This window comes from Desmodus rotundus, chromosome X (genome assembly GCF_022682495.2).
Source record: "Desmodus rotundus isolate HL8 chromosome X, HLdesRot8A.1, whole genome shotgun sequence".
NCBI lineage: Eukaryota > Metazoa > Chordata > Mammalia > Chiroptera > Phyllostomidae > Desmodus > Desmodus rotundus.
In genome coordinates, this window is record NC_071400.1 from 51,457,860 (window position 1) to 51,476,693 (window position 18,834).

The window sequence follows — 18,834 nt, forward strand, 5'->3', positions numbered from 1 at the left end:
GGGGCAACTCACATTCCACCTGCTTGCTCTTTGCTGTCTTAGATGCTAGGGGCTCTCTGTGCTGGTATAGGTAGTTCAGCCCCCTTCTGGGTCGAGTCTTTCCGGGGAATGCAGTCTCTCCTAGCCCTGCAGCTCCCCTCTGCTGGGCGTTCTGCCTTCCTCCTAGAGAACCAGTAGGCCCTGCAGAGTTCTATGCACAGGGGCTATGTAGGAGTTTTCAGAACCAGTGCTTTTGTTGGCTATGGTCGCCTGCAGGCAGCCAGGCACTTGATGGGGTTGTGTTGCAGATCTCCTCTTTGGACTTCGGTTGGTTGCCAATCCCCTGCTGTGGGTCTGTGCAAGGGGGCAGCCAGCCACTGATCCGGTTGCGCGCTCACCCAGGAGCTTTTTGTCTGTGCTCCCAGGTGGCTGGGCGCTTATCAGGGCACCCACCCACCGGCGTTTCAGGTGTGGACCCCAGGACACTGTGGGGTACGCACCCACTGGGGCACTTTGGGTCTGGCACTCATGCAGCTGGGCCGCTTATCAGGGCTTGCGCTCACCCGGGGTTTCAGGTGTGGGCCCCTAGGCACAAGCCAGCCGGGCTTCATGTGAGCGTCGGGGCTGCTTTTCTGTGTTCACAGTCAAGGGGCTGAGGGGGGAGGGGCACCAGAGGGAGAGTTCTCTAACTAGCTACTAAGTGCCTCTATTTTCTTTTCCTTTTTGAGAAATTCTTCCTATTCAAGCCCCCCTGGTCCAAACAAGCACCTGGCTGCTCACACAGCCCAGCCTGGCTCTCTCCGGAGAATCCTGCAGCAGACCCTGCGCCCAGCCAGGGCTTCAGTCGCCCTAGTCCCCACGCGCATCCCTGGGATCTTATTGTCCTTAAGCACTCTTCTTACCATCTGATCTTTCGATGTCCTCTATCTTTGGTCTCCGATCTTCATATATGCTGGAATACCGTTGGCTGTTCGCTCTGCTCCTCAGATCAGCTAGGTATTTCACTGGCGTTGAGGGGAAGTGGACTCTGCTCCCACCTATCTCGCTGCCATCTAATAATAGTCTACTAAAAGAGCTTCAATCACACTTGTATCCAGTAGAAACTTATTTGATGGTGGACATTTTCTCTCTCTGTTTGTTTAATATGACAGCCACTAGCTACATGTGGCTAGTGTGATTAAAGTGAAACTGTGGAGCTGAAATTTTAATTTAATTTAACTACCTAATTTAATTTAATTACTTACCTTGGACAACTCAGGTCTGGGATACAAAATCTGCACTAAGTAATAACCGGTTTCATAGTCTGACTTTGGAGCCTGCTCTCTTAACCACAACACTATACTGCGTCTTGATTTTTTGTTTCTCCGAAATTACTTAATGTGCTAAACATGTTCATATTTATTTTATTTTTATGCAAATGACAAAGATCCAGTTCACCAGCTTTACTTTTTAAAATCTAAGTTTAACATTACATATTTAAACAATTGTCAAAACTTTATTTTTTTTAAATATATTTATTGATTATGCTATTACAGTTGTCCCATTTCCCCCCCCACTCCACTCCATCCTGCCCACCCCCCTCCCTCCCACATTCCCCCCCCATAGTTCATGTCCATGGGTCATACTTATAAGTTCTTTGGCTTCTACATTTCCTACACTATTTTTACCCTCCCCCTGTCTATTTTCCACCTATCATCTATGCTACTTATTCTCTGTACCTTTTCCCCCCTCTCCCCCTCCCACTCCCTTATTGACAACCCTCATGTTCTAGTTGTTTGCCTAGTTTGCTCTCATTTTTGTTTTATGTGTGGTCGTTAATAACTGTGAGTTTGGTGTCATTTTTACTGTTCCTATTTTTGATCTTTTTCTTAGGTAACTCCCTTTAACATTTCATATAATAAGGGCTTGGTGATGATGAGCCTCTTCAACTTGACCTTATCTGAGAAGCACTTTATCCTCCCTTCCATTCTAAATGATAGCTTTGCTGGATATAGTAATCTTGGACGTAGGTCCTTGCGTTTAATCTTGGGTAATGTAATTATGATGTGTCTTGTTGTGTTCCTCCTTGGGTCCAGCTTCTTTGGGACTCTCTGAGCTTCCTGGACTTCCCGGAAGTCTATTTCCTTTGCCAGATTAGGGAAGTTCTCCATTATTTGTTCAAATAAGTTTTCAATTTTTTGTTCTTCCTCTTCTCCTTCTGGCACCCCTATAATTCGGATGTTGGAACGTTTCAAGGTGTCCTGGAGGTTCCTAAGCCTCTCCTCATTTTTCCAAGTTCTTGTTTCTTCATTCTTTTCTGGTTGAATGTTTGTTTCTTCCTTCTGGTCCATACCATTGATCTGAGTCCCAGTTTCCTTCTCATCACTATTGGTTCCCTGTACATTTTCCTTTGTTTCTGTTAGCATAGGCTTCATTTTTTCATCTGTTTTTCGAATAGATTCAACCAAGTCTGTGAGCATATTGATAACCAGTGCTTTGAACTGTGCATCCGATAGGTTGGTTATCTCTTCGTCGCTTAGTTGTATTTTTTCTGGAGCTTTGAAGTGTTCTGTCATTTGGGCCATTTTTTTTGTTTGTTTGTCTTGGCGCGTCTGTTACTTTAAGGGGCGGAGCCTTAGGTGTTCACCGGGGCGGGGTAATGCTGGTCGCTGCGCTGTGATGCTGTACGTGGGGGCGGGGCCGAGAGGGAGCAATGGCGCCTGCTTCACTCTCCTCCGGATTTCAGTCTTTCACTCCGCTACCCACAATCAAACTGGGCCCCTCTGGTGCTGGTTCCCGAGTAAGTGGGCCTGTGCACACTCTAGGCCCCTGTGGGTCTCTCCAACAACCTCTCCTGTGAGGCTGGGAGTCTCTCCTGCCGCCCCAACCCCCAGGGGCGCTTTCAATCAGAGGTTTGAGGCTTTATTTCCCCGAGCTGGAGCCCTGGGTTGCGCAGCGGTCTGCTTCTCTGCCCGCCGTTCGTCCGGTTTATCTGTGGGCGAATGTGGTGCCGCAATGTGCTATCCGCCACTCTGCCTGCACCACTCTCCGCCACTCTGAGTCCGGCCCTCTGGGTTTATCTGTGCAAATGTGGGACCGCAGGGTCTGCTAGTGCTCGGACTGCTTGCGCCATTTGTCCCACACTCCGCCAGTCTCAGTCCCGCCACAGCCACGCGAGTCCTCTCCACCCCAGTGCCGTCTCCGCCCCTCCTACCAGTCTGGATGAATGATTATTTTCTGTTTCCTTGGTGTTGGTCCCTCTTGCTGTTCGATTCTCTGTCAGTTCTGGTTGTGCGAGGAGGCGCAGTGTGTCTACCTACGCCGCCATCTTGGTTCTCTCAATTGTCAAAACTTTAAATTTAAGCAGTTGTCAAAACTTGCTAAGTTGGAATACAAAATAACACTGAAGGTAGAAAAAAACCTACTCAGTTGGAAGCACTCATGTACATCTAGAAAACATTCTCAATTTATATTAAACCAGAAATGTATTTCCATGAATTCATTAACATCTTTCACTACTTAATAAAAAAATTAAAAAATATTTTTGTGGAGGATTTACCCGGCAACATTAACTTCACAGAAGGCTGACGCTACTTGGACCTTGCTTCAAACATAATGGAAAAGGAGGTTTGTGCTGGTGTTAGTGAATAAAAGAATCATGACCACTTTGGATTACATTTAATAAAAAATAAAAGTCCATAGAGCTAGTTACAGCAATTTTAAAGACAAAACAAATGGTCCTAATATGTTGTCCTGGCAATACTCAAAAGTATCTGACAAATAGGGGCCCCCAGGAGCTGGATATGAATTCTTTAGATTAGGTATAGTTATATTGAAAGTTGAGTTCATTTTAATTATTCAAAAACATGTTCCTGTTAATCCTGAAGTGGAGTTTATTATGGTTAAGATTTCCCTTAAATGCATATCCAAGTTGAATTATCCAAGCTTAGCAGCTGCTCCTTACCATTCATCGTTAAGCACTGTAACGGCCCCTCTTCAACTTCTACTCTCTCATAACCATTCTTGACAATTTTCTTTGAAGTAAGTTTTCTTCCACTAACAATTTTAGTAAAAGTTAGTATAGATTTGAAGTTGTCCCTCCCACTATCATTGGATGATGTGGAAGAGAATGAAATGAGGCTCCTGTGTCATAGTGAACAGAAGTAAATCCTGTACCAAAATAAGAAAACTCCTCTCCAAAATATGGAAATCCATTGAAAGCAGAGAAAAATGACCCTGTGTCTCAGCTTCTGCTTCTGCAAAGACACCTTTGATTCCCCCCCAAAAACCCTTAAATGGGTCTTCAAAGAAGGTGAATGGAAATGGGTTCCTTCCACCATAAAATTGCCTGAAGTTATCACCTGAGTTACAGAATGTGAAGCCAAACTCAAAGGGACTATCAGAATAACTCTCACCTCCATCTCCACCATTTAATCCTTCTTCGCCATATTTGTCATTGATGTCTCATTTTTTAGCATGTGATAGTTAGCACCTTATTTGCCTCAGTTACTCGTTTAAATTTTCTTTCTGCTTCTTTATCCTCAGGATTTTTTCTGCATGCCACTTCGGTGCCAATTTGTGATATGTCTTTTTAATATACTTGGCTGAGGCATGTCTGCACACCTAGAACTTATAGTGTACTATGCTTTAACAGGCTGTTGGAATGAGTACTAGTTGATGCTTTTAGGTTTACTATGTAGGGCCCAGGATGCAGTCGATGCAGCCTGGATTTTCCCCTCAGCTCCCACAGGGCTGTGCTGGTGACAGCAGCTGCCTTGTGTTTCTCAGGCTTTATTATTGTATGCCTCATTGCCTTTGCTCATGATATGCCTTCTAGCTGAAAATCACACCCTCCCAGTCTCCCAAACCTCTTAGCCTGGTATGGTAACCAGTCTCCATGATGGCCTCCAACAAACCACACTTCCCCAGTATTTAAACCCTTGTGTGTCCCCTCCCACACTGAGCCATGTGAAAGCAATAAATTGTATTGGATGTGATACTGCCTGGCTTCTAAGTTATAGGAAGCTTTGCAGCCTCCACCTTGATCTCTTGAGGCACTTGTTATTGGAGATAAGAATCCACCTACTCTGCTGGTAGGTAGGGGATCTTATAAAGCCCTGAGACTTCATGGAGATGGGGAGAATTCTAGCTGAGACCAGTATTTAAAGCCATTCCCTCCAAGGTACCAGTCATATGAGAGAAACTGTCTTGCATTCTCCAAATTAGACTTGCTTCTAAGTAAGTTCCCAAATTATAAGATATGATAAAATATTTGTTGTTTTAAGTTTTAGAAATAATTTGTTACATTGCAATTGATAGCTGAAACACTTGACTAATTTTTACTATTCCTTCAAGGGTTAGTTTAGGTACCACCTCTAAGAAGCATCTGATTTCCCTTTTAATTTCCCTTCCTAGTTTAGGTTAGGTGGAAATCTTCTTTGCTGTCATGTCTTATTACACTTTATTCTATATTTCCCAGTTTGTGCTCTTTGCCCCACTAGAATGTCTGCTCATTCAGTAAGTATGTCTTATTCCCTTTGTGAGTACTAGGATAATAGTACTGGGCACATAGTGGTTATTCAAAATAAGTTGACTAAGTTGACTAAATCACAGAATCTCAGGATTGGGAGGACTTTAGATGCCCTTTAAAACAATAACCCAATTTAATTTACTAAGTATTTGTCCATCTAGCCTGTGTGGAAAGCCCCTCACATGATGAGAATTTACTACTTCCTGAGGTATATTTTTTCAGCTTTAAATAACTCAATTAACATATGCTTCTCAGTTTAACTCTCTACTTTGATCACTTTTTCTTGTTTTAAATTTCATTTTGTATTGGTTTCAGGTGTACAGTTTAGTGGTTAGAAAACCATATACTTTACAACTTGGTCTCCCCAATATGTCCAGTACCCACATAACACCATACATAGTTATTACAATATTATTGACTATATTCCCTATGCTGTATTTTACATCCCCATGACTATTTTGTAACTATCAATCTGTACTTCTCAATCCCTTCACCTTTTCCACCCAGTTCCCCAAATGCCACTACGCTCTGGCAACCATCAGTTCAATTTCTGTGCCTATGAGTCTGTTTCACTTTTGTTTGATCATTTTTTCATTTGACTTGTTCTCAGGGCTTATGTACTTGTTAATATGTTCATTTGCGCTCACCTGTGTACTGTAAACATTTTTTTAGCCTTTTTAATATTTGTTATGTGTACCTAACTGTATCATAAGCTTAAAAATTAGGTGGCTGTCTTAGATGTATTTTTTTGTCTCCCACTGCAATGCATTGCATCTAGAAGTAAATCAATTTATGCTCTTAGCTGACAAACCAGTAGAATGTACTGGTAAAGAATATGGGCTCTGGAGTCAGAAGTTTTGTGTCCATATCCTGACACAAAGCTACCACATATTAAGTGATTATGTGAAAATTAGGTAAGTCACTTGATCTACATAAGTCTGTTTTCCTATTTGAAAAAAAAATAGGTAATAACTTCTTTGTACATTTGTTGTGAAAATTAAATGAGATAGTACACATATATAGTGCTAAGCCAGAACGTAAAATATTAGAAGCTCAATAAATATTAGTGACTCTAATAACTATTATAAAAACTCAGAGCCAGTTGACCAAACTAAGCATTTTTTCTTATATTGAACATTGGATAACACCCTGGTTTTATTTCATTTCTCTTATCTATTTATAAAACCTTTGCCTGGCTGCTTTCTCTATAAAACTTGACTATAGTGTCATTTACTTTTTTAAACCTTATCTGTGTTTATGATAGAAGTTTCAAATTTACAAATAATGTCATCTATACACAAAATGATAGATGCTTTTGTCAAAACCTCAGATAGTCACAAAACCACTTGGAATCAAAGCATATGCTCACTTGCAAAAGGAGAAGAATTTAGCATTGTATAGTCCAGTCCATGATCTAATTTCATTGTAACAATATTCAAATTCATACCATAAAGAATTGAGATATTATTCTCATGATTTCAACCTAGCTGTGTGACTCTTCTATACCTCAGGTTTATCCTACATAAAACAGGTAAAATTCTACTTGCTATTTACCTCTCAGGGTTTTTGTAAATACCAATGAAGTGAGGTCCTAGAGAGCAGGTGTTGGTGGGGAAATACTTCCTCTCCATACTACATGTTTCCTTCCAGGTGGAGGCATGTCTGTTAGTGTAACACACCAGGCCTCTATCTACTCATTACTCATTCTTAACCACAGATAGGAGAGGGGTAAATTATTTGATTGGTGACTTTGAATGCAGAAATAAGCATGCCTACTGCATCTTTTTCCTCTCTCCTGTATTCTTGGGGAAAGCTGCATGGAAGGAGCATGTAGCCTGCTCTGTTCTTCAGTGACTATCTCTGATTTTTTTAGTCTAATTTCTGCTATGTGGTTAAATTTATAATTAATTTTAAATTCAGATTCTGAAGTCCACTTGGGCTTAGAAGTGTCATATTCTTGAATATCAGTTTTATGAGAAATGAAGTTGATATTTTGGTATCTTTCAAATTTCTAATACCTCTTCCATCCATCTCAATGGGCTCAGACCTTAAGCAGGAAAGAGATATTTTGTTTATAGGGATGCCTCAAGGAATCCAAAAGCAAGGGACTAAGGTTTAATGATTTTTATAGTTCTAGCATCTAGCACAATATCTGGCACATAGTAGGTACTTAATTAATGCATTACAGTTAAATCCTTTTGAATAATATCAAGTGCAATGCAAATATATGGTAATAATAAGTATTTGTTTATTAAGACAGAGCTGTATTAGTAGAATTGTATATTTCAAATTTCCAGGAGAAACTAACCAATGACCTAATTTATGCTCCAGGAAATTTACATAACCATTGTCTTAGTTCAGGCTACTATAACAAAATACAACAAATAAGGTGGCTTTTAAATAATGGAAATTTATTTCTTACAGTTCTGGAGGCTGGAAAGCTGAGATCAGAATGGTAGGGTGAGGGCCCTCTTTTATGTTGCAGACTTCTTGTTGTATATTCACGTGGCAGAGGGGAAGAGATATTTCTCTGGGATCTCTTTTATAAGGGGACTAATCCCACTCATAATGACTCAGCCCTTATGACCTAATCATCTCCAAGAGACCCCTCCTCCTCATGTTATCCACTTGGATATTAGGTTTTCAAAATGTGAATTTTAGGGGGACACAGACATTCAGAGCACAACAACCATGCCCTATGCTCCAAATGTTGTATAAAGTAGAATGGAAAGTCTAGTATTCCTGCATATATTACAGATTGGAAAACTTAGGTACAAAGTAGTAATACAATTTACCTACGATCTCACAGCAAGTTTATAGTCATGTTTGGGGTAGAATAACAACTTTTGACTAATGTAGGCATTTACTTTGAAATTCAGTGGAATATACTGAGACCATACCTGTAAGCTTCCAAATCACTAAATGCAGATGTCAAAATTGTTTACAAGTCCATTTGGAATGTCAGAACCAGAAAAACAAACAACCTAATTAAAAAGTGGGCAGAAGACCTGAATAGACACTTATCCAACAAAGACATAGACATGGTCAATAGACATTTGAAAAGTTGATCAGTCACTAATTATCATAGGAATTCAAAACAAAACCACAATGAAATACCATCTGACACCTGTCAGAATAGCTATCATCAATAAATCAACAAACAACAAGTGTTGGCAAGGATGTGAAGAAAAGGGAACCCTAGTGCATTGTTGCTGGGAATGCAGATTGGCACAGCCATTAGAAAAAACAGTATGGAGTTTCCTCAAAATTAAAAAATGGGATTGCCTTATGACCCAGTGGTTCCACTTATGGAAATATAGCTGACAAAACCCCAAAACTTTCATTCAAAAGAATGTATGCACCCTGATGAGTGGATAAAAAAGCTGTGCAAAATGAAATACTACTTGACCATAAAAAAAGATTGAAATTTTACCTTTTCTGACAACATTGGATGGGCACAGAGGGTATTATGCTAAGTGAAATAAGTCAGAAAAGACAAATACTGTATGATTTCATTTATATGTGGAGTCTAAACTACAAAATAAAATAGAAACAGACTCATATATACAGAGAACAACAGACTGACAGCTAACAGGAGAGGGGAGTAGGGGAGCTGAGTGAAACAGGTGAGGGATTAAAAGGCACAAATTGGATCTTACAGAATAGTTACAGAGATTTAAGTTACAGCATAGGGGATATAGTCAATAATATCATAATAACCATGTATAGGGCCAGATGGGTACCTGAAAAATTGGGGAGACTGCTCTGTATACAATTGTCTAACAACTATGCTGTTCATCTGAAAATAACACAAAATAATAGTGAGTATAAAATGTAATTGAAAAATTAAAAAAAGAAATAGCTGGATATGTTCTGGAACATTTGCATCACAAACAAAGTCATTGAGGCCATTTGGATGGAGGAAGTGAAAGACCATGGACATTGAAAAAGTTGTGAAGCGGAGCTGGAGGGAAGATGGCGGAGAGATAGGTGGGAGCAGACTCCACTTACGCTCAACACCAGTGAAACACCTAGCTGATCTGAGGAGCAGAGCGAACAGCCAACGGTATTCCAGCATATATGAAGATCAGAGACCAAAAATAGAGGACATTGAAAGATCTGACAGTAAGAAGAGTGCTTAAGGACAATAAGGTCCCTGGGACCTGCGCGGGGACTACTGCAGCTAAAGCCCCAGTCGGGCCACAGGGTCTGCTGCAGGATTCTTGGGAGAGAGCCAGGCTAAGCTGTGTGAGCAGCCAGGTGCTTGTTTGGACCAGGGGGGCTTGAATAGGAAGAATTTCTCAAAAATAAAAAGAAAATAGAGGCACTCAGCAGCTAGTTAGAGAACTCTCTGCAGCAGCCGCAGCCTCTGGTGCCCCTCCCCCCTCAGTCCCTGGACTGTGAACTTGGGATAAGCAGCCCCAGCACTCACCTGAAGCCCGCTTGCCCACACCCAGATTAGCAGACTGGGGGCCCACACCTGAAACCCCGGCAGGGCGCCCACACCTAAAATGTCGGGTGGGTGTGCACCTGGAGCAGAGGCTAGCTGCCCCACGCACAAGCCCAAAGGGGTGGACCTGCCGGCCAGGAGCGACCCAGGACCAAAGCACCAGATCAGCTGATCAATGGCCTAGGGGCTTGCAAGGGACCACACCTAAAAGCACCGGTTCTGAACAACTCCTACCTAGCCCCTGCTCACAGAGCCCTGCAGGGCCTACTGACTCTCTAGGACAAAGGCTGAACACCCACCACAGGTGAGCTACAGGGCTAGGGGAGACTGCATTCCCTGGAAAGACTCGACCCAGTAGGGGGCTGAACTACTGCATAGCAACACCAAGAGCCCCTAGCATCTAAGACAGCAAAGAGCAAGAAGGTGGAATGTGAGTTGCCCCTAATTGGTGCAACCCAAGGACAGCACAGCTGGTGAACTGAAGGCCTAGTGGGGAGTAGAAGGACCCTGAGGAACTGGACTGCAGCGTGAACAACAGTGAAGAGTGTGGCTCAAGAAGGGAGAAAAGTGAAACCAATCTTTCCAAACACCCCATCCCGTTTCACACAAAGGAAGACCAGCAGAACTAACCTGACCTACTTAAAGCCAGCAGAATACTTTTTTTTTTCTTTTCTCCTTTGCCCCGGAATTCCTTCTTCCTTTCTGTCCTTCTGTCTTTTTTCATTCCTTCTTCCTTCCATCCTTTACCTTTTTTATTCCTTCTTCCTGCCTTCTTTTATTTATTCTTTTGTTTTAATTTTTGTAAAAATTCCATCGTATCTTGATTCCAATCTTTCTTTATTCCTTCTTGCTTCCTTCCTTTCCTTTCCTATTCCCTTTTTCCCTCCTTCTCTTCTTTTTTTATCTTTTAACCCTCTTTCTCTTTTTCCCACAGATGAGACAAAAAAACCTGGAGTGATGAAAAGACCAGAGTTAGACTGTGTTATACCCACAAATGTCAGCTCAAGAGGAGTGAGCACAGGAGATTAAGGAGACAGCACCACAGAATCCCATTGGCATTCTACCATAGAAGTTCATAGAATAAACCCAGGGAGTCAGAATAGACCAATTTAAGAAGCAGAGGCTAATAAGAAGAGTCTCACAAACAATGGGAAGACAAAGAAACAATCCCCAAATGAAAGGAAAGGAGGAAGCCTCAGAAATGATGCTAACTGTAAAAGAGGCAAGTCAACTATCAGATACTGAGTTCAAAGCAATGGTTATCTGGAAGCTCAATGAGCTCACAGAAAGCTACCAGAAACTACAGGGAAACTACAGTGAACTCACTGCAAACTATATCAACATGAAAAAGGAAATAGGAACTATCAACAAGGGCCAAGAGGAAATGAAGAATACAATTTCTGAATTGAAGAACAGAGTAGAAGAAATGAAAAGCAGACTTGATAAAGCAGAGGATCAGATCAGTGAGCTGGAGGACAAAGTAGAAAAAGACACCCAGAAAGAGCAAGAAATGGAAAAGAAGCTCAGAAAGAATGAAGAGGGATTAAGGGAAATGCAGGACAACATGAAATGTAACAATATCCGCATAATAGGAATACCAGAAGGAGAATAAGAAGAGCAAGGGATAGAAAACCTGTTTGAAAAAGTAATGATGGAAAATTTCCCTAATCTGAGGAGAGAAAAAGTCACCCAAATCCAGGAAACACAGAGAGTCCCAAGCAAGAGGAAACCAAAGAGGGCCACTGCAGGACACATCATAATTAAAATAACAAAATTCCAAGACAAAGAGAGGATCTTAAAGGCAGCAAGGGAGAAACAGGAAGTAACATACAAGGGAGCCCTAATAAGGTTAGCAACTGACTTCTCAAAGGAAAGGTATCAAGCCAGAAGAGAATGGCAAAAAAAATTCCAAGTAATGAGAAACAGAGTACTGTAACCAAGACTACTAAACCCAGCAAGGCTCTCAATCAAGATAGAAGGCCAAAAAAAGAGTTTTCCACACAAAAGAAGTCTAAAAGAATACAGCTCCACCAAACCAACTCTGCAAGAGATGCTAAAGGGACTGCTTTAAGGAAAGGAAGGAAAAGAGAAAGACAGAGGAACACAGGTAGGAAAAATGTCAATGGATAAGTACCTATCGAAAATAACCTTAAAAGTAAATGTATTAAATGCTCCAATCAAAAGACATAGAATAGCTAAATGGATAAGAAAACATGACCCACACATATGCTTCCTACAAGAGACCCATCTCAGGACAAAAGACCTACACAGACTGAAAGTGAAGGGCTGGAAACAAATTTTCCAAGCAAACGGACAGGAAAAAAAAGCAGGGGTAGCAATACTCATATCAGACAAAATAGACTTCAAAAGAAGGGCCATGAAGAGAGACCCAGAAGGTCACTTAACATACTCAAAGAGAGAAACAAACAAGAAGACATAAACATTGTAAATATATATACACTCAACGTAGGAGCACCAAATAAAGAAATAAAATCTTGGAGGACTTCAAGAGATATATGACAGCAACACAATTATAGTAGGGGATTTTAACACACCACTGTCAAAAATGGACAGGTCTTCCAAACAAAATACCGAAAAGGATATTGTATCACTTAACAATACCCTAGATGAAAAGGACTTAACTGATATATATATAGAGAGAGCTTTTCTTTCCAAAGAAGCAAAATACACATTCTTTTCACGTTCACTTGGAACATTTTCAAAGATACACCCCATGATAGGACATAAAGCAAGCCTGAATAAATAAGATAATTGAAATGATACCAAGCATTTTCTTTGACCACAAGGGACTGAAACTAGAAACCAACCTGAAAAGAAAAAACCCAAAACACTCAAAATCATGGAGACTGAATAGCATGTCATTAAACAATGAATGGGTCAAGAATGAGATTAGGAAGAAATCAAAAACTTTCTGGAAATAAATGAAAATGAACTCAAAACAACACAAAACCTATGGGACACAGCAAAGGCAGTCCTGAGAGGGAAGTTCATAGCAATACAGGCCTACCTTAAAAAGGTAGAAACATTTCAAACAAACAACCCAACCCTACGCCTACAAGAACTGGAGGAACAACAAAGACAGCCCAGAGCAAGCAGAAGGAAGGAAATAACCATGATCAGCGCAGAGTTAAATGACATAGAGACAAAAAGCACAATGCTAAGGATCAATGAAACCAGGATCTGATTGTTTCACAAGATAAACAAAATCAACAAGCCTTTAAGTGGGCTCATCAAGAAAAAAAAGAGAGAGGATCCAAATAAACACAATTAGAAATGAAAGAGGAGAGATTACAACTGATGCCACAGAAATACAAAGGATTGTAACAATTTACTACAAAGAACTGTATGCCAAGAAATTTGAAAACTAAGGTGAAATGGACACATTTCTAGAAATATATAGTCTTCCAAAACTGAATGAAGTAGAAGCAGAAAACCTGAACAGACCAATAACAGCAGATGAAATTGAAGCAGACATCAAAAAACTCCCAACACACAAAAGCCCTGGACCAGATGGTTTTACAGGAGAATTCTACAAAGCATTTAACGAAGAGAAAACTCCTATCCTTCACAGACTATTCAAAAATCCAAACTGATGGAAGACTCCCAAACTCTTTTTATGAAGCCAGCATCATCCTAATCCCAAAACCAGGTAAAGACACAATGAAGAAAGAAAATTTCAGGCCAATATCGCTGATGAACATGGACGATAAAATTCTCAACAAAATATTGGCAACGTGCATCCAGCAATACATTAAAAAGATCCTTCACCATGACCAAGTGGGATTCATCCCAGGGATGCAAGGATGGTACAATATTCGCAAATCAATAAACATAATACATCACATCACCAACAGCAAAGACGAAAATGACATGATCATATCAGTAGATGCAGATAAAGCATTTGATAAGATACAGCACCCATTTCTGATAAATACACTCAGCAAAGTGGGAAAAAAGGGAACATTCCTCAACATAATAAAGGCCATATATGAGAGACCTACAGCCAACCTCACACTCAATGGACAAAATCTTAGAGCATTCCCATTAAGATCAAGAACAAGACAAGGATGCCCTCTCTCACCACTCCTATTCAACATAGTACTCGAAGTCCTAGCCACAGCAATCACACAAGAAAAAGCAATAAAAGGCATCCAAATTGGAAAGGAGGAAATGAAACTCTCACTGTTTGCAGATGACATGATAGTGTACATGGAAAATCCTATAGACTCCACCAAAAAACTACTCGATCTAATAAATGAATTTGGCAAAACAGCTAGATACAAAGTCAATACTCAGAAGTCAAAGGCATTCCTGTATACAAACAACGAAACTGCAGAAACAGAAATCAGGAAAAAAAATCCCATTTGATATAGCAACAAGAAAAATAAAGTACCTAGGAATCAACCTAACCAAGGAGGTAAAAGACCTGTACCCAGAAAACTACACAACAATGAAGAAAGAAATTAAGGAAGACACAAACAAATGGAAGCATGTACCATGCTCATGGATTGGGAGAATTAACATCATCAAAATGGCCATACTACCCAAAGCAATTTATAGATTCAATGCAATCCCTAATAGAGTACCCATGACATATTTCACAGATATAGAACAAACATTGCAGAAATTCCTGTGGAACCTTAAACGACCCCGAATAGCTGCAGCAATTTTGAGAAAGTAGAACAAAGCAGGAGTGATCACAATACCTGATATCAAACTGTATTACAAGGTCACGGTAATCAAAACAGCCTGGTACTGGCATAAAAACAGGCACATAGACCAATGGAACAGAACAGAGAGCCCAGAAATAAACTCAAGTGTTTACGGTCAATTAATATTTGACAACAGAGGCAGGGGCATAAAATGGAGCAAAAACAGCCTCTTCAACAGATGGTATTGGGAGATCTGGACTGCTATGTGTAAAAAAATGAAACTTGATCACCAACTTACGCCACACACAAAAATAAACTCAAGATGGATAAAAGAATTTAATATAAGTTGTAACACCAGAAAAGTCCTCGAGGAAAACATTGGCAGGACAATCTCAGACATTCCTTGCAACAATGTCCTCACAGACACATCCCCTAAAGCAAGGGACATAAAGGAAAGAATGAACAAATGGGACCTCATCAAAATAAAAAGCTTCTGCATGGCTAAAGAAAACACCATTAATATACAAAGAGAACCAACAGTATGGGAAAACATATTTGCCAATGACACTTCAGAGAAGGGCCTGATCTCCAAAATATATAAAGAACTCACACAACTCCACTCCAGGAAGACAAACAACCCAATTAAAAAATGGGCAAAGACTTGAACAGACACTTCTCCAAGGAAGACACACAGAGGGCCCAGAGACATATGAAAAGATGCTCAACATCGCTAGCCATCAGAGAGATGCAAATTAAAACCACAATGAGGTACCATCTCACACCAGTCAGAGTGGCCAACATAAACAAATCCACAAACAAATGTTGGAGAAGATGCGGAGAAAAGGGAACCCTAGTGCACTGTTAGTGCGAATGCAGACTGGTGAGGCCACTGTGGAAAACAGTATGGAATTTCCTCAGAAAACTGAAAATGGAAATGCCCTTTGACCCTGCAATTCCGCTGCTGGGATTATACCCTATGAACCCTGAAACACCAATCCAAAAGAACCTGTGCACCCCATTGTTCATAGCAACACACTTTATGGTAGCCAAGTATTGGAAGCAACCTAAGTGCCCAGCAGGAAATTAGTGGATCCAAAAACTATGGTATAAATTTTTTTAAATTTTTATTGTTATTCAATTACAGTTGTATGCCTTTTCTCCCCATCCCTCCACCCCACCCCAGGTGAACCCACCTCTCTCCCCCACCTCCACCCTCCCCCTTGGTTTTTTCCATGTGTCCTTTATAGTAGTTCCTGTAATCCCCTCTTCCCACTGTCCCCACCCCCACCCCCCCCTCCCCCCGCCCTGGCTATTGTTAGATTGTTCTTAACTTCAATGTCTCTGGTTATATTTTGTTTGCTTTTTTCTTCTCCTGATTATGTTCCAGTTAAAGGTGAGATCATATGGTATTTGTCCCTCACCTCCTGGCTTATTTCACTTAGCATAATGCTCTCCAGTTCTATCCATGCTGTTGCAAAAGGTATAAGCTCCTTCTTTCTCTCTGCTGCGTAGAATTCCATTGTGTGAATATACCATAGTTTTGGGATCCATTCATTTGCTGATGGGCACTTAGGTTGATGAACCAGGAATTACTCTGCTGGGATTATATCCTAGGAACCCTGAAACACCCATCCAAAATAACCTGTGCACCCCAATGTTCATAGCAGCACAATTTACAATAGCCAAGTACTGGAAGCAACCTAAGTGCCCCTCAGCATATGAGTGGATCCAAAAACTATGGTATATTTACACAATGGGATTCTACACAGCAGAGAGAAAGAAGGAGCTTATACCCTTTGCAACAGCATGGATGGAACTTGAAAGTATTATGCTAAGTGAAGTACGTCTGATGATGAGGGACAAATACCATATGATCTCACCTTTATGTGGAAAATAATCAACAGAAGAAAAAAGGAATCAAAATCTAACCAGAGTCATTGAAGTTTGGAAGAATCTAGCAATAACCAGAGGGGAGTGGGGAGGGGATTGTGGGGAGAAGGGGATTACAGGAACTATTATAAAGGACACATGGACAAAATCAATGTCGGGGGTGGTGGTGGGGAAGGAGGTGTGTTCAGCTGGCGTGGGGTGGAGGGATGGCGAGCAAAGGCATACAACTTTAATTGACTAACTATAAAAATAAAAAAATAATAATACATATAAAATAAAGTATTCAAATGACATGTTTAAAATAACATCAAACATAAGAAACACCTAGTAAGAAATAATACGATATATGAACAATCATATAAACAGAAAATTAGAAAACAAACAGTTAAATTAAGCAAAATGAACAAATCAGTACGCTAATGTAGTATGTTTATTGATTGCAATGCTCATTATTTAAAGATAGCAACTCTAGACTTCCAATATAGTGAATACTACACTCCACCAACCGAAATCCTTGTATGGCTGTGTGTGTGCACATGTGCACACATGTGTGTGTAGATTAGGAATGTGTATGGAATTTCAAACAGTCAAGAGTAGCAAAGATAATGTGAAAAAAAATGAAGTGGAGAATTCAAATTGCTGCATATTATGTTGTATTATAAAGCTACAGTAAAAGCTAGTGACACAATCCAATAATCCAGTAGAACCCCCACAAGAATCTACAAGGATACGTGCATATAAAAATTGCATCATTTATAACCAAAGTGATATTGAAATGTAGTGAAGAAACGTTCATATTTTCAGTATATGGTGTTGGATAAGTTGAGTGTTTCTATAGGAAAAAAACTAAACCTTTACATTTTCAGTAGATGATGCCAGATCAATTGCATATCTAAATGGAAGAAAACTTGTGTTATTTTTTTTTCTCACATCTCACACCATGCATATTTAAAAACTAAATCCAGATGGATTAAAAAGCTAAAAAAACTACTTTTGTGGCTCCAACATTAGCGAGTTGCTTTTTAATTTGATTGTGAAAATTCAGTCATGACAGAATATATGCTATACTCTGTGTTTCCATTTATATAGAGCTTCCCTTCTCAAATAAAACTATTCAATGATGCTGAAAATCATAATCATAGTAACCATGGTGGGCTAATTGCTGATTATTTGTACCTGGTTTCCTCTGTGGTGCTGGTTATGTTTATAATACCATTTACAATAGTTATCAAAAATACTCAGATGCCTATGAATAAATCAAATGAAAGGTGTGAAAAACCTCTATACAGATACTTACAATATAAAAGTTATGGACAGAAATGGAAAAGATGTGTAAATAAATGACTTGATATTTTTCTAAATCAAAAAATTTTTTTTTAATTAAAAGCCTATGAGAAAGCAAAAAAAAAATTATCAAAGATAATAAGAAAAGAGCCAAGTGTATTTGTCTCTGCACAGTTCAGATCTTGCTTTCTGTTTTCTCCCTTTGGATACCACTCTGGTGTCTGAGTTTGGTGTAAGCCAATGACAGGTGCTATCCATGTCTGGCTGTCAGATGCATTTTTGAACCTACTGGTACAGTTTGTGGATGATTCCTCTAGACTTGGCTGCTCCCAGGGTGGGCAAAGCTCTCTGAAAAGCTGGCTTTTATCAGCACTGGGTCCAGGGGTGTGTTGTCAAATGTCCCAGGTCACCACAGAGACTGCCTCTGCCTGTCCCCCTGCTGGCCTCCTGTCAATATTACACTAGTCACAGACCAAACTATTTCTAAGAGAGCTTCTGGCAGAAACAGGTGGCTATGATTCCTGGTTCTCCCATGTCAGGTGCCTCTCAGACTTCATGGAAGATGGTGGGTGTATTTCCTTTCCCATAAGCCACTATGAGTTTGTCCAGGATTATTTCCCCATACTCAGCAGGGTGTGGCCCCTAGTAGGTTTCCAGAGCCCATATTTTGGATCTGCCAAACACTGAGAGGTGTTTCTGTGGCTCTTCAATGAGGGGGAAGCACCAGTCTGTTTTTCTGGATAGTGTGTGGATTGGCTGCATACTACTGCCAGTCTCTGATGACCCCTGAGTCTGTTTATGTTTCTGTCTCCTCAGCAACGGTTAAGATGCAGGATGGGTGAAAAGAAAAACAAAACAAAGCAGAACACCAAGACAGAGTAAAACTGAAATACAAGAACAAAAAAATGTTGTTGAGTGGTATGAACACAATTTCAGAGGTTGTAGTGAGGGGATTTCAGGAGGGTGGGAGGAGTGGTATCTCACAGGGTAAGGTAATTGATTTTCTCCTGGGAGGGTCTAGATCTTCTCAAGCAAGATATCTACTGTGG

At 40.4% G+C, this 18,834-nt stretch overlaps 1 pseudogene; it reads right to left on the reverse strand.

The window, feature by feature from the left end:
• Positions 1–3,872: 3,872 nt before the first annotated feature.
• Positions 3,873–18,834, reverse strand: part of LOC112308247 (dnaJ homolog subfamily B member 6-like) — a 32,093-nt pseudogene continuing 17,131 nt past the window's right edge.